Source organism: Triticum aestivum, chromosome 5D, assembly GCF_018294505.1.
Source record: "Triticum aestivum cultivar Chinese Spring chromosome 5D, IWGSC CS RefSeq v2.1, whole genome shotgun sequence".
Taxonomy (NCBI): domain Eukaryota; kingdom Viridiplantae; phylum Streptophyta; class Magnoliopsida; order Poales; family Poaceae; genus Triticum; species Triticum aestivum.
In genome coordinates, this window is record NC_057808.1 from 102,492,230 (window position 1) to 102,517,289 (window position 25,060).

Here is a 25,060-nt window from a genome sequence, read left to right on the forward strand (position 1 = left end):
TCTAGTGATTACTTTCATAAAAGGGATGAAGATCTTAAAATGATTGGTGTTTCTTCTATTGATTCCTTGTTTATTAAAATTAAGATTGATGAAAAGGGGACTGGAGAAGAGTCAACTTTAGTTAGAAGGTGTCCCGATATTTCGGAGGGTGAAAATCTTGTTGAGAAAATTGATAAAAGTGGGTTTGGAGAGGTCAAGACTTTAACTAGTGATGTGCCCACTCTTTTGGATTACAAAGACTTTAATTATGATAGTTGCTCTTTGATTGATTGTATTTATTTGTTGCAATCCATGATAAATTCACTCCATGCTTATGAACAAAATAAAGCTTTTACTAAACATATTGTTGATGCTATGATGAAAGCTTTAGAAGAAAAGTTGGAATTAGAAGTTTCAATTGCTAGAAAATTACATGATGAATGGGAACCTACTATCAAAGTCAAGATTAAAAATTATGAGTGTTTTGCTTTACGTGACTTGGGTGCTAGTGTTTCTACAATTCCGAAATCTTTATGTGATGTGCTTGGTCTTACCGATATTGAAGAATGTTCTTTAAATTTGTACTTGGTGGATTCTACTATTAAAAAGCCTATGGGAAGAATTAATGATGTTATTATTCTTGCAAATAGGAATTATGTGCCCATAGACTTTATTGTCCTTGATATTGATTGCAATCCTTCTTGTCCAATTATTCTTGGTAGACTGTTTTTACGCACTATCGGTGTCGTGATTGATATGAAAGAGGGCAATATTAAGTTCCAATTTCCACTGAGGAAGGGTACAGAGCACTTCCGTAGAACAAGAATTAGGCCACCATATGAATCAATCATGAGGGCATCTTATGGATCTCGAAACAAAGATGACAAAACTTAGATCCTTGCTTTATGCCTAGTTAGGGGCATGAAACAATAGCGCTTGTTGGGAGGCAACCCAATGAATAAAATTTATTTTTGCTTTTTGCTTTTTGTTCTTGAGTGTTAGCACAATTATGCTACTGTTATGATTGTGTTTTTTGTGTTTTAATAATTTTTTGTGCCAAGTAGAACCTTTAGGATCTTCTTGGGTGATAGTTGTGTCATCTTGCTGAAAAAAATAGGAACTTTTGTGTCCAGAGTTACAATTTTTAAAAATCACAGAAGCGACGAAAAATTCTGAATTTTTTACAGTAGATTTATATACACATTTTCTCAGGTCTTCCTAATTTTTCAGGATTATTGGAGTTTCAGAAGTATTCAAAATATTCAGATTACTACAGACTATTCTGTTTTTGAGAGATTCTGTTTTCTTTGTGTTGTGTGCTTGTTTTGATGATTCTATGGTTTTCTTTGAAGAGTTTTTGCCATAGAAAAGTTGGAATACAGTAGATATAATGCAAGAATAAAATATGAATGGGTTGCAACAGTACTTATAGTAGTGATTTGCTTTCTTATACAAACGGATCTCACGAAGGTTTTGTTGAGTTTTGTGTGATTGAAGTTTTCAAGTTTTGGGTGATGTTACGATGGATGAAGGAATAAGGAATAAGAAGAGCCTAAGCTTGGGGATGCCCATGGTACCCCAAGGTATTATCCAAAGAGAAGAAAGCAACTAAGCTTGGGGATGCCCCGAGTGGCATCCCCTCTTTCTTGTAACGACCATCGATATTTTACTCGAAGCTATATTTTTATTCGTCACATACTATGTGTTTTGCTTGGAGCATCTTGTATGATATCAGTCTTTGCTTGTTCTGCTTTGTGTTTTAAGTCTTGATTCCTTGCTGGACGCACCTATTTGAGAGAGCCAAAATTATGCCATGACTAATTAGAATTGCTCTCTATGCTTCACTTACATCTTTATGAGCTATGGAATTGCTCTAGTCCTTCACTTATATCTTTTTGAGCACGGTGTGCTTTAGTATTTTTGAAAAATTGCTCTCTTACTTCACTTAGATTTATTTGAGAGTTAGTAAAATTTTCAAGAAATTCTCTCTTGCTTCACTTAAATTAATTTGAGAGAAATAAATATTATGCTCATGATCTTCACTTATATTTGTTTGAGCTTATCAAAAACAATACATGAAAATTAGTTCCAAAGTGATAAATATCCAAGAAGGATATAATAAAAACTTTCATGAAGATCATTGGATTAAATAAACTTGATTCTTAGTAATAGTTTTGAGATATGATGATGCGATATGTGAGTCATGTTGATGAGTAATTATGCTTTAGTAAGAATATTGGTGTCAAGGTTTGTGATTCCCTATGCAAGCACGAAAGTCAATAGTTATGCAATGAAATTATATCCTACTTGTGGTGCATTATTCAGTGTTAATTATGCTTAATGCTCGCTCATGAGATTATTCGTTTCTTGGTTGGTCGCTTCTCAATCTTTTGCTAGCCTTAATTTTGCACTAAGTATGATCACTACTTGTGCATCCAAAATCCTTTAAACCAGTTTTTGCCACATGATCCCACTATACCTACCTATATGCGGTATTCCTTTGCCGTTCTAAGCAAATTTGTATGTGCCATCTTTAATTTTCAAAATAAATTTCTCTTTTGTGTGCTCGTACCGCCCACGAAGCGGTGAGGGGTGGCTAATATTTTCCAAGCTAGATGTGTTATTCTCACGATGAGTGTTTATTCACTTGTCATTGCACAAGAGTAAGGCAAAGGTATTAGGGATGCCCAGTCCCGAAATGAAAAATGAATTTACCTCATGTTATCAAATAATAAATTCCTTGGAAAGTGTTGGTATGGAAGGCACCCGTGGATACGGTTAGCCATGGAAAGTGAAAGTATGGTTGAAAAAGGAATAAACTTTATTTTCTGTTTGGGAACCGCCTATGATATATCTAGCATGGAAAGTTTTGGGAACTCTAAGTCATTTTTGTTGGTGGGAAAAGTATGCCTCTCAAAATGTTTTTATCTCTCAATTTTCGCTTTGAGCTCTGGCACCTCTACAAATCCTTACTTCCCTCTGCAAAGGGCCTTTCTTTTAATTTATGCAAAAAAAATTGAGTATCCATCTTCTCTTATAAAGCACCAACTAGGGGGCACTATGATCATACTTGAGCATTGGGTGTAGCTAATATGCGAGTGTGTTTCATGAATGGATCAATGATTGAGCATGATGGGTTAGGGATAACTTATTTTAGCGTTGATATTTTGAAAGACATGGTTGCTTGTTGGTATGCTTGAGTATTTAAGTCCTCATGTCAAAACTAGACTATTGATTTAAACAATATAGAAGTCCAAATGTCCATGCCATAAAGAAAAGAATATGAGATGACATGTTAGGCAGCATTCCACATCAAAAATTATGTTTTTATCATTTACCTACTTGAGGACGAGCAGGACTTAAGCTTGGGGATGCTGATACGTCTCCAATGTATCTATAATTTTTTTATTGTTCCATGTTGTTATATTATCATTCTTGGATGTTTTATAATCATTTTACAGTCATTTTATATCATTTTTGGTACTAACCTATTGACATAGTGCCAAGTGTCAGTTGTTGTTTTCTGCATGTTTTTTACATCACAGGAAATCAATACCAAACGGAGTCCAAACACAGTGAAACTTTTTATGGATTTTTTTGGACTAGAAGATATCCAATGGCCAGAGAAGTGCCTGGGCGTGCTCCGAGGGGAGCACAACCCACCACGGGTAGCCCAGGCGCGCCCTGGTGGGTTGTGCCCACCTCGGGTGCCCCCTGAACCGACTCTTTGCTCTATAAATACCCCAATACTCCAGAAACCCTAGGGGACTAGACGAAAATCAATTCCACCCGCCGCAACCACCAGATCCCATATAGACACCATCACAGAAGGCTACATCATGTTCATTGGTGCCTCTCCGGTGATGCGTGAGTAGTCTCTTGTAGACCTATGGGTCCGTAGTTAGTAGCTAGATGGCTTCCTCTCTCTCGTTTGATTCTCAATACAATGGTCTCTTGGAGATCCATATGATGTAAGTCTTTTTGCGGTGTGTTTGTTGGGATCGGATGAACTTTGAGTTTACGATCAGATCTATCTTATTTATCCATGAAAGTTATTTGTGTCTTCTTTGATCTCTTATATGCATGATTGCTTATAGCCTCGTATTTCTTCTATGATATTTGGGTTTTGTTTGGCCAACTCGATCTATTTATCTTGCAATGGGAAGAGGTGCTTTGTAGTGGGTTCGATCTTACGGTGTTTGATCCCAGTGACAGAAGGGGAACCGACACGTATGTATCATTGCTACCAAGGATAAAATGATGGGGTCTATTTCTAAATAAATAGATCTTGTCTACATCATGTCATCGTTCTTATTGCATTACTCCGTTTCTCCATGAACTTAATACACTAGATGCATGCTGGATAACAGTCGATGTGTGGAGTAATAGTAGTAGATGCAGGCAGGAGTCGGTCTACTAATCTTGGACGTGATGCCTATATAATGATCATTGCCTGGATATCGTCATGATTATTCTAAGTTCTATCAATTGTCCAACAGTAATTCGTTTACCCACTGTTTGCTATTTTTCTCGAGAGAAGCCACTAGTGACATCTACGGCCCCCGGGTCTCTTTCTCATATTATTTGCCTTTGCGATCTCTTTTATTTGCCTTTTATTTTTGGATCTATTATACCAAAAATACAAGAATTCCTTGTTGCACTTTATTTTATTTGGCATTCGATCTATCAATTATTACAACTCTCTCATGTCCGTTTGCCAATTTCTGGCATCGTTGCCCGAAAGGGATTCACAACCCCTTTAACACGTCGGGTTGCGACTATTTGTTATTTGTGTGCAGGCGCTGTTCACGTAGTGTTGCGTGATTCTCCTACTGGTTAGATAACCTTGGTCTCATCACTGAGGGAAATATCTACCATTGTTGTGCTGCATCATCCCTTCCTCTTTGGGGAAATACCGACGGAGTTCTAGCAGACATCAAGGCATCCGCGCCCCGTTGTGCGCCACGTGTCGAGCCTGGCCCGCAGGTGATTGGGGCCAACGGTGCTTCGCCTTTCGCTCCTTGCCTTTGCCTCGAAGCCATGACGAGCGCACCTTGGGCCCAGGGCTACCGTGGGCGTTCTGGGATCGGGGGTACCCAGACCTGCCTGCCTGTGGCCAGCGTGTGGCTTCATCGACGGCCCGGTACGGCCCAGCTGCAAGACCCCAAGAGCAAGGCCCTCGCGAGGGACCTCGGCCTCGCGAGGCGAACAATGCCAAAACCTCCTGAGGAGCGGCTCCTCGAGCCTACCTCCCGAGGAGCAGAGATCGCTATGCAAGCCTCCCGCCTCATGAGGTGCGTGATGATGTGGGCCATGAGGACCAAGGCCAGGCGGGTGCCAGTGGGAACAGTCCAGGACAATTTCCTCTTTCATGCTAAGGAGGCAAGGACGTAAGCGGGTTCCCAAGGGATCCCCCAAAGGTTTTCATTCCAGTGCAACAAGACCAAGACCACGAGCTCGGCAGGATGGATGTCATCATCGAGCCCATCACTGCATCACGACCAGAAGCTTTGTAGGCGAAGACCACCTTTCGTCGGTATAAGATGTACTGTTGTCTCCCTTCAAAATTGGCCACTTTGGTATCCCTTCCCGCCTAAGTTATAAGGGAAGAGAACCGGGGCCTAGTATAAATATAGGCTAGTCTCCACCGTAGAGAGGAGGAGAAACCCTTTGGCCATTGAGCTCTCCCGAGGCAGCTCATTCACTATACTAGTTCATCCTCCACCTCCTCGCGAGGCCAATCCACCACAATTTAGGAGTAGGGTTTTACACTGCAAGGTCCGAACCTGGGTAAATCTCTGTGTTCACCTCTTTCCGCGCTCGCACGAACTCGACGAGGCAAGCCATGATGCGATGAGCTTGAGGCAGCAGCTAGGTTAGATCTTCGCACACGCCCCAGAGTTTGAACCTTGTTTGGGTCCGCGGAGCCCCGATTCCGACACCCTCTCCTAGCACTTTGAATTGCCGCCCGTAGCTACTCACACCATGGTTGCCGTGACCCGTCACTGCTATTGACCACGCCACCGCAGCCAGTACCCCCGCGGCTCGCGTCCGAGCACCACACCGTGCTTCTGGAGCTCCCAGGAAGCCAACGCGCCCCGTGGCGTTGGATCCATCCATCCCATCCTCCAGTCGTTGCCTGCCGTCGTTGTTGGCATCGATTCTGGCCGTCCCAGCTTTGCCCAATGCCACCAATGGACATGGCTTTGAGCCCGCGTTCGAATGGTCCATCCCGCACTTGTTTTGGTCGCCGGACGGTGAATCCTGTGCGTCGCCGCCGTCACCGGTGGTCGCCACCGGCACACCACCGTTTGAACCATCGCCTGGGTCACTGCTAGGTGGGTCCCTTATGCCAGGGATTAGCTTAGGGCTAATGACCAGCAGACATGCGGGCCCCACGGTAGATGATTAGGTTAGTTTGGATTGAACCTGTTAATTAGTGCAGTCACTGGCAGTAGGCCCCATCCCACTAATTAAACTGATTGAATTGATTAAACTCTATTTAGATGAGCTATGTCACTGACTGACCTAGTTGACCAGTCAACTGCTGACTAGGCTAGCCCCAGTGAATGATATGTGGGCTCACTAGACCCTTTGACCAGTCAACTCTGACTGTTGACTGCTGACTGGACCTACTGACTAGGTAGTTGACCTGGTCAACTGGACTCACCTGCCACCCTCATAGCCCTTTTGTTGTGTACACTTCTTTGTGTGCATCTAGTGTCGAGTGGTGATACGTCTCCAATACATCTACAATTTTTTATTGTTCCATGTTGTTATATTATCATTCTTGGATGTTTTACAATCATTTTATAGCAATTTTATATCATTTTTTGGGAATAACCTATTGACGCAGCACCCAGTACTAGTTGCTGTTTATTGCTTGTTTTTTCGCAGAAAATCAATACCAAATGGAGTCCAGACGCAGCGAAACTTTTTGGAGATTTTTTCTGGACTAGAAGACACAAGATGGGCCAAAGAAGTACCATAGGGGTGCCCTGAGGGGGCACAACCCACCTAGGTGCGCCTGGGGGCCCAGGCGCGCCCTGGTGGGTTGTGCCCACCTCGGCGGCCTCCCGCACCGCCTCTTTGCCCTATAAATACCCAAATATTCCAGAAACCCTAAGGGAGTCAACAAAACACAATTCCAGCTGCCGCAAGTTCCAGAACCACGAGATTCAATCTAGACACCACCACGGAGGGGTTCATCATCCTCATTGGTGCCTCTCCGATGATGCGTGAGTAGTTCATTGTAGACCTACGGGTCCGTAGGCAGTAGCTAAATGGCTTCATCTCTCTCTTTTGATTCTCAGTACAATGGTCTCTTGGAGATCTATTTAATGTAAATCTTTTTGCGGTGTGTTTGTTGGGATTTGATGAACTTTGACTTTATGATCAGATCTATTTTATCCATGAAACTTATTTGAGTTTTGATCTCTTATATGCATGATTACTTATAGCCTCGTATTTCTTCTTCGAATCTTTAGTTTAGTTAGGCCGACTAGATCGATTTTTCTTGCCATGGGAAGAGGTGCTTTGTGATGGGTTCGATCGTGCGGTGTTCTTTCCCAGTGACAGAAGGGGCAGCAAGACACGTATTGATCGTTGCTATTAAGGATAACAAGATGGGGTCTATCCCTACATGAATAGATCTTGTCTATATCATGTCATCGTTCTTATTGCATTACTCTGTTTCTTCATGAACTTAATACACTAGATGCATGCTGGATAGCGGTCGATGTGTGGAGTAATAGTAGTAGATGCAGGCAGGAGTCGGTCTACTAATCTTGGACGTGATGCCTATATAATGATCATTGCCTGGATATCGTCATAATTATTTGAAGTTCTATCAATTGTTCAACAGTAATTTGTTTACCCGCAGTATGCTATTTTTCTCAACAGAAGGCACTAGTGAAATCTACGGCCCCCGGGTCTATTCTTTATCATATTTTCTTTGAGATATATTTTTATTTGCTTTTGTTTTGAGATCTATTATTCTAAAAACCCAAAAATACCTTGCTGCACTTTTTCTTTATTTATTTTATTTTGTTTTATTGCGAGATCTATTTATCCAAAATCTTACAAATCTATCTATCTTTTACCCGTGAGGGATTGACAACCCCTCTTACGCGCCGGGTTACAAGTATTTGTTCTTGGTGTGCAGGTACCGTTTACATAGTGTTGCTTGGTTCTCCTACTGGTTCGATAACCTTGGTTTCAACACTGAGGGAAATACCTATCGTAGTTGTGCTGCATCATCCCTTCCTCTTTGAGGAAATACTGATGCGGACACGAGCCATCAAGGGGATGACCCCTAGGTAGGCAAATTAGGACCTAACCATTTTCCAACACAACAGGGCGGCAAGCACCCCGCCATCCGGCTTGGCCCGCCAGCCGGCCGTCCGGCTCTGGGCCTGCTTGGCGTGGCAGGAAGGCTCGACCCGGCCGGGCCGGCTCCCGCTCAGGCCGACAAGATGACCGGACAACCCCCCTTCTATGACAGGCGGACATGGCTATAGTGTTTGTGTCGCCTCGACCGAGGCAGGCGTGGCTATAGTGTGCCCCGAGACCCAACCCCAGAGTCAGCGGCGGCGACCCGACGTGGTTCTATAGCAAGTCGGCGCCCGCCATTCCGTGACGCAATAAACGACATACCATAGTGACAGGCCATCGGCGGGACCTACACCTAGCGGGTCCAGGCAGCCGGCGTGCCTTACTGGGCGGCACGTGGCGATGACACTGGGGTCCCACACTCATGTATCTTTACCATTGCAACCCTGGGGGTGGTCTATAAGACCCCCAGGAGCCCTCCATGCAGGAGAGGTCATTACTTTTCCACACACACACACGCGCGCATAACCAGGAGAAGGAGAGAGCTAGCTCTTCTTCCTCCTCCCACCAAACAACTCTAGGAGCACCTTGTTACCTCTCTGTGTGATCCATCTAGTAGATCCGGCAGGACTAGGGGTCTTACCTCCCCCGGAGGGCTCCATACTTGGGTACATCACGAGTCCCTCTCCACTTGTCCCCGATCTCACCTCCGAAACCCGACATTCTTCGGCCCCAACCACGTTCGATAAGCCTACCCATGGCATCTATCGTGAGCACACCACGACCGTTGGCGCCCACCATGAGACTGTACACGGCGTCGGCCAGAGTTTTGTTCCAGACGAGACCATTCACTCCCACCTACGAGCGCATTGCGCATGGTTTGTTCAGCGCGCCTGGCACGGTTGATGGCACCGGCTCCAGCGCGACCCTTGGCGTCGCTAGCCTGGCCGGCGGCACTATTATCCCCTTCGGTTGCTTTTGATCTAGTTGGATTATTCGATATTTCAAGCGACACCAAAGGAATCACGTCACCAGGCTGCAAAGCGAATTCTTCGATATTTAGATCACATACCAACGCTTGGATTATGGTATCCCAAGGGTTCATCTTTTGATCTAGCTGGATTTTTTGACTCTAACTATGCTAGAGATCATGTGGATCGCAAGTCTACATCAGGCACATGCCACTTTCTCGGACGTATCTTGTCTGTTGGTCCTCAAAGAAGCAAAATAGTGTCGCACTTTCCACGGCTGAGGCTGAGTACATTGCCACTAGTGCCTACTGCTCACAGTTTCTATAGATGAAGCAAACTCTCAAGGACTATGGCGTCAACTTGAAGAAAGTCCCTCTCTATTGGGACAATGAGAGTGCTATCAAGATCGCCCACAACCCAGTGCAACAGTCCAAGATGTAGCACATTCAGATTGGTCACCTCTTTATTCATGACCATGTGTTGAAGGGAGACATTGTCATCGACCACGTGAAGACTGAAAACCAGCTTGCCGATATCTTCACTAAGTCATTGGATGAGAAGAGATTTTGCAAGTTGTGGTGTGAGCTAAATATCAATGTCCTCTGAAGTGGACACACATCCTAACGCTTATGCATTTTTTGATGACTTTGATGCACAACACATGAAGTAACATATTTCTTCAATCAATGAAAACTTACCCTCTAAGTGTGAAGAAATTAATGAAGAACTTGACTCTCGGAACCCTACGACAATTGTACGTGGTGTTTGTAGTCATCATAGTTCTTATACGATGGGTAACGCCCCCACCTCTTTATGACATTCTTCAAATTTAAGTTTTTTGTCATTTGCAATTTCGTCAAACTTTTCGAATTCGTCATTTGAAGTTATATGTGTGTGTGTGTGTGTGTGTGTGTGTGTGTGTTCTTGAGTCTTTATGTCCTCAACAACATCCACATATTGCTAATTCTTCAAGTTGTTTTTCACCTATGTGGATGTGATCGGACCCGCTCCCCTCTATGCTAAGCTCAACCCACTTTGTTCACAAATTCTTCATGTGTGTTCTACTTGACACCGTTCAAAGTCTTCACTGTGTCCTTGACGGCTGAAGAAATTGCGAACACATTTTAAAATTCTCAAAAGTTTTTTTGGTGGTTGCCACAGTAACTTCATATTGCGCTTCACTCGCGTGGATAAGCATGTGAAAATGCATGTATGACGCGTGTCACCGAGATGCGAGTGGTCAGGGGCTTATCCGTCCAAAATCTTTGGACCGCTCGGTTTTCACCACGCAATAAGTAGCCTTGACTCCATCAACCTAATTTCACTTCGCTCCTTTGCTCCTATCGCTCTCACTCCCAAACCCTAGCGCCGTCACTGGAATTCATCACCGCCGGAGAAGAAGAACTTCACTACCTTGACTTCTTCGTCGACGTACTCACACCGGACGTAGATTTCTTCATCTCCACTGCCGCCGTAGCTGTCTTTCGTCGCCAAGTTAGGGCGCGGAAGATCTAAACTGATGGTTTCATTCATTTCTTCGTCCATTTCATCGAGTTCATCCTTGGGGTAATTAAATGCTAATTTTACTACCCAGTTTGATCTCTTCACTATCTCAAAATCTTCAAGTATTGTTTTTACTTCATTTCCAATTCTTCACCACTTCCTTTTGGGTAGTCTTGCTTCATCTAAGTTATGCTTAACTGCTAGATTCCTCAGTTGTGCGAACTATCTCAATTTGTGCAACTCTGGAACTTAAGTCAAGAACACTTAGTGAAATTGGTCAAGACGATAAGGGTCAATTTCCTCAACTAGTTTATTTTGAAAAACATCTGAGAACGCATGTGACTCTTCCCAATTTTCTCGCAACTATACTCTGTTCACAGGTACAAATGTCTGTTGACGAATCTCTAGGTTCTCACCAAATTAATTCATTTGCAGTGTTGCTTGAGGAAAATCTGCAAACATCTTCAAAGTCATCAAAAGCTCAGAAACCTCAGTTGAAGAAAATGGTTGATGGTAAAAAGCCTCAGAAGGGATCCAAGAGCAAAGAGGAACAGACAATATTCAAGATCCCAGATGATATATACTAAGGCTATTGTACACCCGATGAAACAATTCATGTCAAGAAACTAATAAGAAGCGCAAAACGCGCACCAAGAAAATCAAGAGGTACTAGAGGTATGAATGGAGAGAGTACCGATATGTCACTCCCAAGTACATGAAGGACTTTGTTGTAAAGCCTCCATGCAAAAGGGCACCACTAGCTCCTGGTCAAGAAATTGACCCCACCAGCATTAGAAGAGGTGAAGAATTCCCCAAAGAATGGGAAAGGCGTCAGGCCAAGCTAGCCAAACAGGCCGAGAAGGCCGTTGAGGAATTCAACAGGGCCTCAAAGGCCTCAGCAGAAGCAGGTGCAAGTGGTAGTGCCAGCGCGCCGAAGAAATCAATGCAGAAGAAGCCTGCACACAAGCCAAAGCTCTCAATGGCCAAGCTAACTGCTTCAAATGCCTTAGTGCCTAAAGCTACAAAATCTTCAGCACCTCCACGTGCCACAAGTTCATTAGTGGCTGCAGCAAAAGCCTCGACAACAATTATCCTTGCATCTTACCAACACTGAAGGCTTTCCAACAGCCACCATTGCTGCATCAAGTGCCTCACCTAGTGGGAAGATATCTACATCAATGCCCAAGCTGAAGAAGAAGGTCACTGCTGATGAGGATGAACTAGCTGAATTGCTTGGACGAAAACAAGAAGAAGCCATTGCCAAGAATTCTTCAGCCCCACTGCTCCTAGATCCCAAGAAGCTTCTAGACTTCATTGAAATATGGTGCAAGAAGCCAGATACACCACTTGACGATCTCCACTTGCCTCTAGGTCCTAGCCATGTGCTCTCTACATTCATCTTGGATGAGAAGCACAAGATTGCACAAGCTAAGTTGGTGAAGAAGCAGCAATAGCAGAAAGATAAGGAGTTGAGGAAAAAAAATGTTGTCCATATCTCCTCAGCAGCTTATGACTCTCCTATCAGAAATCAAACAGCTGTCTGAAGAATATGAGAGCCAACTACCATTGTGACATCAAGGACAAGTTCATCACTGTCACAAACAAAGTGGTTGAAGACCACAGCAGAAGGGAGGCTGCCAAGTTTGGTAAAGTGCCTCCATCAAGTTCCTCAGCTCCCCAGCAAGCTGCATAGGCCAGTGTATATGCGCCCTCACCTCCTCTGCAATTACAAGCCAGGGCAACTGAAGAAGTTGCACCTGAAGAAACTACCAGGGCGACTGCATCAGTCATGCCTGAAGAAAATGCTCCACCAAGTTCCTCAGCAATAGCGCCTCCAACAAATTCATATTTGAAGATCATCACTCTTCCTTCTCCATCAGAAGCGAAGAAGACCAAGGTGGCTGAGAAGGAAGCCAAAAAGAGAAAGGTTTTAGCTCCTCCCACTTCTACTAAATCAGTGAAGACGGCCCCATTGTCTTCAGTCATACCAATAGATGCAATTCCAATTTCATCATCGCCCCCTACTCGTACCATAGAAGATCATCAGATTGTTCCTTTTGGGGTGAAATACGTCATTCCTCAAGCTGATAACAATGAAGAAAATGATATCCATTTTGCTGCTACCAGAGAGCAAATGGGTGAAGAAATTGAAGTGGAAGCAGATGCTTCACTTCATCATGTGTCATCACGGAAGCCTTCCAAGCTCCATTGACTAAAGAAACTGATGCTGCTTCATTTGGAAGCAGTGAAGATACTGAAGAAGATTTGGATATTGATGGTGCTACCACACCCGTACTCCATGATGAAATCTAGGAAGCAGCAAGTCCCACTTCACCCGTCACCACACCTCTGACTCAAGGGTCGTAGTCACCCGCACACACTTTAGAAATTCACACTGGTTATGAAGAAAGACAACCTTCTCTTCAAACCATTTATGAAGAAATTCCAGCTGCAACAACTGATGAGACTGCACAACAAGACCTGATGGTGGACGTCATCAATACATCCCCTCAGCGCAAAGAATCAATTCCTTCAGTAGATACTAACAATGTTTCCAACTGCTATTGCTGAAGAAATTTCAAAATCATGTGCTATCACAGATCCACAAGACTCAACTGGCTCTCCAGGACTAGTTTTTGATATAAGGGCGAAGAAAATCAATATTCAACCAGTTCTGGTCATGCCAAAGATTGGCAGAAGCCTCAGACGGCCACAGTTCAATAATGCCAAATTCTTTGAAGAGAAGAATGTCTTCATCGGCGAGTCACCATATGACTTAGCCAAGATCAGGTGTCTGCGCTTATGGACCAAGAGCAAAAGAACTACTATGCTTCATTGCTATTTGAGAAGAACAAGACCTTCCCGCATCATCATATTTCCTCACGTGGACATGGAATCCGTTCCATGCTTCCGGACAGTTTTGGCTGTTCTTCACGATGTTGGGCTGCTTAGCTTCTCCTCGGATATCTACGTTTGGAATGAGAACTCATTCTTCAATTCTAGACAACTATGCACTTCTTAGGAAATGTTGATGACATTGTGACAGGGCTCTGGACTAGATGAGTGAAGACACTCATTATAAGGCACCGGTTGATGAACTACTTCATGATCTTCGAATAGATCCACCCCTTGAAGAAGCAAAGAAGATCTATGAAGAACCTGAACTGCCCAATCATTTGATGCAAGTGCTAATAAAGCCATTGGCTGAAGGAGAAGCCCCGAGAACCACCTTCTTGGTGAAGGATTTTCTCTATGTGCCTAGAATTGTCTACAAAATTTTGGCCAATACCCTCAGTCCCATCAAAGGACACAACTCTGCAACTAAAGAAGTTGTGGGAGTCATGAAGAATCTGCTATTTCGTATCATACATGGCACTCCCATTAACATACATGACTTCTTCATGAGGACTTTGATCACAGTGGCCCAGTCACCCTTTGGCCTGAAGCCATATGCTCCATGGATCATGAGATTCATCAGATCCCCATCTTCAATCAACTACTGGGCTGACGGAAAGAATCATCTCAACTTTCTGCTAGAGGTAGAAGTTCTTTAGAGCACAATATCTCCTCAATTCCTGGCAAGGGCAAGGCAGTCATTGATGAAGGAATTCGTCCCCTCAATGGACAATTTTGTCAGCCTGTCTCCAACTCCACATGTGATGAAACTGCCAGCCAGGACACTGCTGCAAAAGCGTCGAGGCCTTCTCCTCAACCACAAGCACCACGTGTTATGACTGATCGTGAACTCCTCATCAGTCTGCACCAGAAGATAGACAAGAATCATGATTGGTTTAAGCGTCAACTTGCTGCTATTAATGCCAATATGACTATGACACATAACTCTGTTCGTAGAAATCACTACTATGCCCATGAGATCTTTGACAGAACATGGCCCATACTTTCACACCTGGAGACCAATGACAAACTTGCTGCAATGGATTTCCAGATGAACTTTGATTTGGAAAATCCACCCAAGAAGAAGTTCAAGAAGGTTCAAGTTCCTCCTATCATCCTGAGCTTAGTGTCTCCATCACGCTTCACTGACGAAAATGAAGACGTTGAAGACACTGTGGCTGGCCCTTCTGCTTCACGCTACCCCGACAACAACGCTGACTCTCCTCAAACTTCGTCTGATGATATTCTTCATGGGCGTTAGTCCTCAGCTTCATCTCCTTTTGGTCATTTGATGACAAAGGGGGAGAAGTCCGAGTTAGTCTTCAAGTGGGTCATTATATGGGCTGTTTTTTCCAAGTTATAACTCTTGAACTTCATTTGATTCGCTCTTTGATGAGTTGTAACTTAAATAACTATTGGTGGTCTGATTCTTTTGCTACTTTTTATATGCATGCCCTGATCTTAATATATCTGCTCATGCATGCACAATTTCATCAGACACAAATTTTCATCATGCATTCAAACTCTTAAATATCTTATGATCATGCATGATTGGATTCCAAGATATGGGGGGAGATCTCCACAATTTCAACCTGCCATGTGCATTTGCAATCCAAAGCAAATTCTTCATATGCACATCTTCTTTCTTCATACTTTGTACTTACACTTCCATTATTTACTCCCGTTGAAAACCTAACCAATTTGTCATCAATCACCAAAAAGGGGGAGATTGTAAGTGCATCAAGTGCCCCTTTAGTGGTTTTGGAGTATTAAAGACAAATGGGTTGAGGGACTAATGTGTTTGTGAGTGTACACAGGAGTTATAGTCCCTGAAGATTTGGTTTAACCCATGGAAGACGACCCCTAAAAATTATTTCTTCAAGTGAAGAATTGGGTGATGAAAATGGTACGGCCTTTGAAGAAATTGACGTGAAGACTTTTGTTTTTGTAGTTTCTTTCTTCTTATTTTGAGTCATAGGAAAGACCGTACTATTAAAGGGGTTTAGGTGAATCATAGTTCACATTTCTAAAGAGATGCTCAAACCTATACATACACAAGACACTTCGAGTGAAGAATTTGTGAAGACACCAGGAACAGCTGAGGAATTTGGTAGCGATAGTGACGAAGTTCATCTGCTCGCTGAAGAATTTGGTCAGGCTGAGGAGTTAGGATTTCGCCAGTGTGATCTGCCTATCGTGAGGAAATTGAGTGCCCCGACGAAATTGAGAGTTCAATTTTCCGATCGTTGTTGCGCCACGGGCCAGCTGTCGAGTGGATATTTATCCTGACAACAGTCATGTCTGAGAAGGGAATTTATGACAATTCATGTCGGGTTGCCCTGGCTATAAATAGCTTCCCCCACAACCACTTGTTGGTTGGATGCTCAGAGATAACTTGACACTTGTCATTTGAGAGAAACCCATCCTCTGACGACTTTGACAGAATCCTAAGTGAGGAAAAGGCCACCAGAGCCAAAGTGATTGAGCATCACTAAAGAGCTTGATCTGTGTGATTCGACGCTTGTTACATTTGAAGACTGTCATTCTTCCAGACAGTTAGGTGTCATGTTCTGAGCACCCAAGAGTCATTGTGGTGTGCCAGTGAACAAGTCTGTGAAGGTTTTGGAAGTCTACCTTGAAGACTTACCATGAGTGATTGGGCAAGGTCTAAGTGACCTTATCTCAAGAGGAATACGATGAGGACTGTGTGTCCTCTAGGTTCATGTCAGCCGCCTCAACCAGACGTACAATTGATACATCAATCGGAACTGGTCCACCAAATCGTTGTGTCTTCACCGAGCCTTACGTTATTCAGCTACTGAAGAATTTGTGATCTACCTTCTAGTGAATATGAATTGAAGACTTTCATCATGTTGTCTTTCCTTTCTTCAGTTCATCTTCTTCATGCTTGTATGCTCGTATGATTGCATGTTCTTCACCTATATGTATCTTGCATGCATGCTTTCTTTTCCTATGATGATTTAGTCTCCTCGTGTTTCTATTTCTTCACTCTGAACTTCGTCAAATTCATCAGAGTTTCACGAATTTCTAATAATCTCCCATTCACCCCCCTCTAGGAGTAAACATGCTCTTTCAATGAAACAATAAAAATTATAGATGCATTAGAGATGTATCAGTTAGCCCACCAAGCTTGGCATCGATGGGAGGGGAAGAGTGGTGGCCTTCTTGGGTCCCGAGCGGCGGCGACCTACCGTGCACTATTCTTCCTCACTACATACGGCGTCGGCAGACATGCTGGCTTCGTGACCGTGGTGGTGGAGCACGATTGAGGTGGAGTTGTCCTCCTCGTCATCGATCTTGCCACACACCTTGTCCGCCGGCTTGTCGAATTGCTTGTAGGTTTCCTATAGTTCTGACAGACATTGGCGGTACCGCTAGCGGGCAAGGCGGATCTCGTGGGCAGACCGTAGGACTCGAGCAGCGCTTCCTGCTCCGCCATGTCCGCGTCCGGCATGATCGCCCTGCCTGCTGGTGCTCCTGGAAGAGCTAGTGGTTGTAGGTGTCGCCGGTCTGCGCTTCCCGAAACTGCTCCTCCCACACTATGCCCATGTAATGGGCACGAGCCTCGCCAATGTTCATGGTGTAATGCATGGGCGAGGGTGTCATGGGCGAGGAGGGTGCCACCGGCTCGTCATCGGCCGCGTCCTCCATTGGGACGTTGTCGTCCTCCGGTTGCCTACCCGCTTGCCAGCCAACATCAATGGCGGCCATCTCCTTCTTCTGCTCCGGTGTTAGCCCGACCCAGAGATCTTGGGTGCGCGAGGAAGTTGAAAGAGCATGGTGCCCCCATGTTTGGTTTTGGTAATTGATGACAATCCCTATGGACTAATGATTGCCATGAGATATATTTGAAGGGTTTGACCATAGGCATTTCTTGAAGTCCATTTGTTGGTTTCAAGGAGATTATGTCATGACCAAGGTGCTATTCAAGGAAGTATCCAAAGATGGGTCATAGAGAAGACATGATACAAGGTTGATCAAGACTAAGTCAAAGAGTGAATCAACTTGATCAAGACACAAAGCATAGAAGATGTACCGAGATGGATCAAGTGATCACATGGTATGGTAAGCATTGTCCATTACGCTTTATGTACTAGCCCATGTTCTACATAACAGTTCTTTCTGGGGTTAGGTATGTTTCCATGGGCATGCATCAAAAGGAAGATATCATAAAACCCATGGAGGATGACATCAAGTGGTGATCGTCATCAAGGTTACGGTGTGCAAGTTCAAGTGGAGCATCAAGAAGAGATCACATTCTTGAAGCTTGCTGCCAATTGTGGTGACAATGGACTTGTGAAGAAGTGCCGAAGAGTGGATCACCCATAGTGGAGTATGGGGAGCAATCAACTAGTCTTCATCGAGCCAACACAATCAAGAAAGGTGGTCCAACTTGAGGACTTCAAGATCGTCATCATCCAGCTCAAGTGGACTATATGCAAGGCAAAGGTTTGCCCTTGATAGGTTTTCTATTTTACCAGTCTCATGGTGGTAGTTGGAGACCGGGTTATATGATCAACGTACTATCAAGGGGGGCTCTAAAGTAAGTAGCTTGATCGTATCGTTCATAGAGAGGTTAAACCATTGCGTCCTTGCATCATCTTTCTTGGTTCTTGTTTGGTTTTCTGTGTGTGAGTTTTTGAGCTTATGGTCATCTTCATGGCAAGCTCGAGTTCATCAAAAACGGATTTCATATGCACCTTCTATGATGTTTCCGATGATGGATTTTCTACCGGTTCTTCACCGGTGGAGGTTTCACACCTCCATATCATAGGCATACTCTCCTTGTCACCTATCCAACAAGCTTGGGTATGCTGTTTTCGGAGTCCATTTGCAGAAGTTGTGGCAGTTCTGGTTTTTCCTTCTCTAGCAGTTGTACCGCTTGCACAAGAGGTTGTACCGCTGGACCAGTACGTCCCGCACAACAACCGCCCTAGGGGTGATTCCCTAGGGTTTGCAGTCCTCTGGTGTTTGGCAAGTAGTTGTATCGCTACTTCCGGGCGGTTGTACTGCCTGATGCTTGGCAAACCCTTGGATTGTCGTCAGGCACTTGTACTGGCTCGGTACCACCCTACCACCGGAAAACCTTCTGTTATGGGGCGGGTGTTGGGCGGTGGAGGCCCGGTAGTTACCGGATCTCTTACCAGTACTACCGGTGACTGGAGTGGTTTCACCGCTCGAGACTTAACCACCACTAGTACTTGGTCCCGGCGGTTGTACCGGTCCAAGTACCGGTCAGGGGTGACTCCCTACTATTATGGAGTGGTAGTGGGCGGTGGTAGCCCGGTAGTTCCCGGATGGTTTCGGCCGACCGGTACTACTGATGTGACCCCCGGTTGTACCGGATGGTACTCGGTTTTAGGGAAACCCGCAAAAAGCAGATGTACCAGTCCTTGGACCGTACTGCTCTTGTGTTATTCTGCAACATAACGGGCATATTCATGGGCTCCTATAAAAGGGGGTCTTCTTCCCCATTGGATCTAATCCTTAGAGCTCGTGTTTGCCCTCCATTGTTGACCTTCTTCGAGCTTGCTATCTCTCAATCCCTCCAATGATTCTTACTAGTTCTTAAGGGAAAAGAGATGGGATCTAGATCTACACTTCCACCAATCACTTTCTCCTCTATGTGAGGGGAACCACTTGGATCTAGATCTTGGAGTTCTTTGTGTTCTCTTCTTCATTCTTCCTCTCATTTTCCTCCATAGCATTAGTTGTTGTGGTGGGATTTGGAATGAAGAACTTGGGCACTCCTTGTGTCCTTGCCATTGCATTTGGTGCATGGTTTGTAGTTCTCCACGGTGATACGTGGAAGTGAAGTTGAGTAGCTTATTACTCTTGGCTGCTTGGTACCCTAGAGCTTGTTCCTCTTGGGTGCTTTGGTGCCCAAGATGGTTGGTGCTGTCGCGGAACTCAATCATTATGGTGGAAATCTCCAGGACAAGGCGTCGGGGTCTCCAATTAAGTTGTGGAGATTGCACCCAACAATTTGTACGGGTTCCGGTGACCACCGCCAAGGTTGCTGATGCGGCTTGAAGCTAGTTCGGTATTTCCCCAAAGAGGAAGGGGTGATGCAGCACAACGACGGTAGTTATTTCCCTCAGTGATGAGACCAAGGTTATCGAACTAGTAGGAGAACCAAGCGACAACACGTAAACGATGCCTGCACATAAATAACAAATACTCGCAGCCCGACGTATTAAAGGGGTTGTCAATCCCTTTCGGGTAACGACGCCAGAAATTGGCAAACGGGCGTGAATAAATTGTAGTAGATTGATAGATCGAACGCCAAATAAAATAAATAAGAATAAATTGCAGCAAGGTATTTTTGTATTTTTGGCTTAGTAGATCTGAAAATAAAAGCAAAGGAAAATAGATCGCAAAGGCAAATAATATGAGAAAGAGACCCGGGGGCCGTAGGTTTCACTAGTGGCTTCTCTCGAGAAAAATAGCAGACGTTTGGTGAACAAATTACTGTTGGGCAATTGATAGAACTTCAAATAATCATGACGATATCCAGACAATGATCAATACATAGGCATCTACTACCATTACTCCACACATCGACCGCTATCCAGCATGCATCTAGTGTATTAAGTTCATGGAAAAATGGAGTAATGCGATAAGAACGATGACATGATGTAGACAAGATCTATTTATGTAGAAATAGACCCCATCGTTCCTTAGTAGCAACGATACATACGTGTCGGTTCCCTTTCTGTCACTGGGATCAAGCACCGTAAGATCGAACCCACTACAAAGCACCTCTTCCCATTGCAAGATAAATAGATCAAGTTGGCCAAACAAAACCCAAATATCAGAGAAGAAATACGAGGCTATAAGCAATCATGCATATAAGAGATCAAAGAAGACTCAAATAACTTTCATGGATAAAAAGATAGATCTCATCATAAACTCAAAGCTCATCTGATCCCAACAAACACACCGCAAAAAGAGTTACATCATATGGATCTCCAAGAGACCATTGTATTGAGAATCAAACGAGAGATAGGAAGCCATCTAGCTACTAACTACGGACCGAAGGTCTACAAAGAACTACTCACGCATCATCGGAGAGGCACCAATGGAAGTGGTGAACCCCTCCGTGATGGTGTCTAGATTGGATCTGGTGGTTCTGGACTCTGCGGCGGCTGGAATTGATTTTTGTCGAGTCCCCTAGGGTTTCTGGAATGTTGGGGTATTTATAGAGTAAAGAGGCGGTCCGGGGGCACCCGAGGTGGGCACAACCCACCAGGGCGCTCCTGGACCTCCAGGAGTGCCCTGGTGGGTTGTGCTCCCCTCGGAGCAGCCCCCAGGTACTTCTTCGGTCCATTGGTTGTCTTCTGGTCCAGAAAAAATCCACAAAAAGTTTTGCTGCGTTTGGACTCCGTTTGGTATTGATTTCCTGCGATGTAAAAAACATGCAAAAAACAACAACTGGCACTTGGCACTATGTCAATAGGTTAGTACCCAAAAATGATATAAAATGACTATAAAATGATTATAAAACATCCAAGATTGATAATATAACATCGTGGAACAATCAAAAATTATAGATACGTTGGATACGTATCAGCATCCCCAAGCTTAATTCCTGCTCGTCCTCGAGTAGGTAAATGATAAAAACAGAATTTTTGATGTGGAATGCTGCCTAACATGTCATCTCATATTCTTTTCTTTATAGCATGGATATTTGGACTTTTATATTGTTCAAAGCAATAGTCTAGTTTTGACATGATAACTTAAATACTCAAGCATATTAACAAGCAACCATGTCTTTCAAAATATCAATGCTAAAATAAGCTATCCCTAGCCCATCATGCTCAATCATTGATCCATTCATGAAACTCACTCGCATATTAACTACACCCAATGCTCAAGTACGATCATAGTGCCCCCTAGTTGGTCCTTTTATAAGAGAAGATGGAGACTCAAATTCAAAAATAAAAATTGCATAAAGTAAAAGAAAGGCCCTTCGCGGAGGGAAGTAGGGATTTGTAGAGGTGCCAAAGCTCAAATCGAAAATTGAGAGATAAAAACATTTTGGGAGGCATGCTTTTCCCACCAATGAAAACAACTTAGAGTTCCCAACACTTCCCATGCTAGATATATCATAGGAGGTTCCCAAACAGAGATTAAAGTTTATTCCTTTTTCAACCATACTTTCACTTTCCATGGCTAACCGTATCCGCGGGTTCCTTCCATACCAACACTTTCCAAGGAATTTATCATTTGACAACATAAAGTAAATTCATTTTTCATTTCGGGACTGGGCATCCCTAATACCTTTGCCTTACTCTCGTGCGATGACAAGTGAATAAACACTCATCGTAATAATAACACATCTAGCATGGAAAATATTAGCCACCCCTCACCGCCTCGTGAGCGGTACGAGCACACAAAAGAGAAATTTATTTTGAATATTAGAGATGGCACATACAAATTTGCTTAGAACGGCAAAAGAATACCGCATATTGGTAGGTATAGTGGACTCATGTGGCAAACTGGTTTAAAGGATTTTGGATGCACAAGTAGAGATCATACTTAGTGCAAAATGAAGGCTAGCAAAAGATTGAGAAGCAACCAACCAAGAAACGAATAATCTCATAAGTGAGCATTAAGCATAATTAACACCGAATAATGCACCACAAGTAGGACATAATTTCATTGCATAACTATTGACTTTCGTGCTTGAGTAGGGAATCACAAACCTTAACACCAATATTCTTACTAAAGCATAATTACTCATCAAGATGACTCACATATCACATCATCATATCTCAAAACTATTACTAAGAATCAAATTTATTTTGTCCAATGATCTTCATGAAAGTTTTTATTATATCCTTCTTGGATATCTATCACTTTGGAACTAATTTTCATATGTTGCTTTTGACAAACTCAAACAAATATAAGTGAAGATCATGAGCATAAAATTTCTTTCTCTCAAATTAATTTAAGTGAAGCAAGAGAGAATTTCTTGAAAATTTTACTAACTCTCAAATAAATCTAAGTGAAGCAAGAGAGCATTTCTTCAAAAATACTAAAGCACATCGTGCTCAAAAAGATATAAGTGAAGCACTAGAGCAAATCCATAGCTCATAAAAATTTAAGTGAAGCATAGAGAGCAATTCTAACAAGTCATGGCATAATTTTGGCTCTCTCAAATAGGTGTGTCCAGCAAGGAATCAAGACTTAGAACACAAAATAAAACAAACAAATACTCATATCCTAAAAGACGCTCCAAGCAAAACACATAGTATGTGATGAATAAAAATATAGCTTCGAGTAAAATACCGATGGTCGTTAGAAGAAAGAGGGGATGCCACTCGGGGCATCCCCAAGCTTAGTTGCTTTCTCTCTTTGGGTAATAGCTTGGGATACTCGGGCATCCCCAAGCTTAGGCTCTTCTTACTCCGCATTCCTTCATCCATCGTAAGATAACCCAAACCTTGAAAACTTCAATCACACAAAACTCCAACAAAACCTTCGTGAGATCCGTTAGTATAAGAAAGCAAATCAATACTATAAGTACTGTATCAAACCAATTCATATTTTTACATTATATCTACTGTATTCCAACTTCTCTATGGCAAAAACTCATCAAAGAAAACCATAGATTCATCAAAACAAGCACACAACGCAAAGAAAACAGAATCTGTAAAAAAACAGTCTATAGTAATCTGAATATTTCGAATACTTATGAAACACCAAAAAATATGAACAAATTAGGAACACATGAGCAATTTGTATATTAATCTTCTGCAAAAATAATTGGCATTTTATCACACTCTGGTTAAAAATGAGAATTGTTTTCGTGAGCGCAAAAAATTCTGTTTTTCAGCAAGATCAAACAACTATCACCCAAGAAGATCCTAAAGGCTTTACGTGGCACAAACACTAATTAAAACACAAAAACACAATCATAACAGTAGCGTAATTGTGCTAACACTCAAGAACACAAAGCAAAATCAAAAGTAAATTTATTCAATGGGTTGCCTCCCAACAAGCGCTATAGTTTCATGCCCTTAGCTAGGCATAATGCAAAGGATCTAAGTTTTGTCATCTTTGTTTCGAGATCCATAAGATGCCCACATGATTGATTCATATGGTGGCCTAATTTTTGTTCTAGGGGATTTTTCCATACCCTTCCTTAAAGGAAATTGGAAATTAATATTGCCTTCTTTCATATAAATCACGGCACCGATAGTGCGTAAAAACGATCTACCAAGAATAATTGGACAAGAAGGATTGCAATCAATATCAAGAACAATAAAATCTATGGGCACATAATTCCTATTTGCAATAACAAGAACATAATTAATTCTTCCCGTAGGCTTTATAATAGTAGAGTCCGCCAAGTGCAAATTTAAAGAACATTCTTCAATATCGGTAAGACCAAGCACAACACATAAAGATTTCGGAATTGTAGAAACACTAGCACCCAAGTCACACAAAGCAAAACACAAATAATTTTTAATATTGACTTTGATAGTAGGTTCCCATTCATCATGCAATTTTCTATGAATTGAAACTTCTAATTCCAACTTTTCTTCTAAAGCTTTCATCATAGCATCAACAATATGTTTAGTAAAAGCTTTATTTTTTTCATAAGCATGGGCTGAATTTATCATGGATTGCAACAAAGAAATACAATCAATCAAAGAACAACTAACATAATTGAAGTCTTTGTAATCCAAAAGAGTGGGCACATCACTAGTTAAAGTTTTGACCTCTTCAAACCCACTTTCATCAATTTTCTCAACAAGATTTTCACCCTCCGAAATATCGGGACACCTTCTAACTAAAGTTGACTCTTCTCCAGTCCCTTTTTCATCAATCTTAATTTTACTGAACAAGGAATCAATAGAAGAAACACCAATCATTTTAAGATCTTCATCACTTTTATGAAAGTAATCACTTGAAAATGCTTTTTATAAAAATTCTCTTTTAGCTCTAAGCATAGCGGTCATTTTCTTACTTTCATCCATACAAACATAAAAAGCTTTAATTGATTTCTCAACCTTAGGCACAAAAATTTTCATCTTGAGATTTTCTACATCATGAGAAATTCTATCAACACTTCTAGACAAATCATCAATCTTATTCAACATTTCTTCTATGGTAGTGTTGAAAACCTTTTTCGTGTTGATAAATTCTTTAATATTATTCTCAAGATCAGAGGTGTTCCTATTATTATTATAAGAAGGATTTTCATAAGAATTACCATAATTATTAGAGGAATTACTAGGAAAAGTCCTAGGATTAAAATTACCTCTATAAGCATTGTTGTTGAAATTATTTCGAGAGATAAAATTCACATCTACGGCATCACTATTTTTGTCAATCAAAGTAGACAAAGG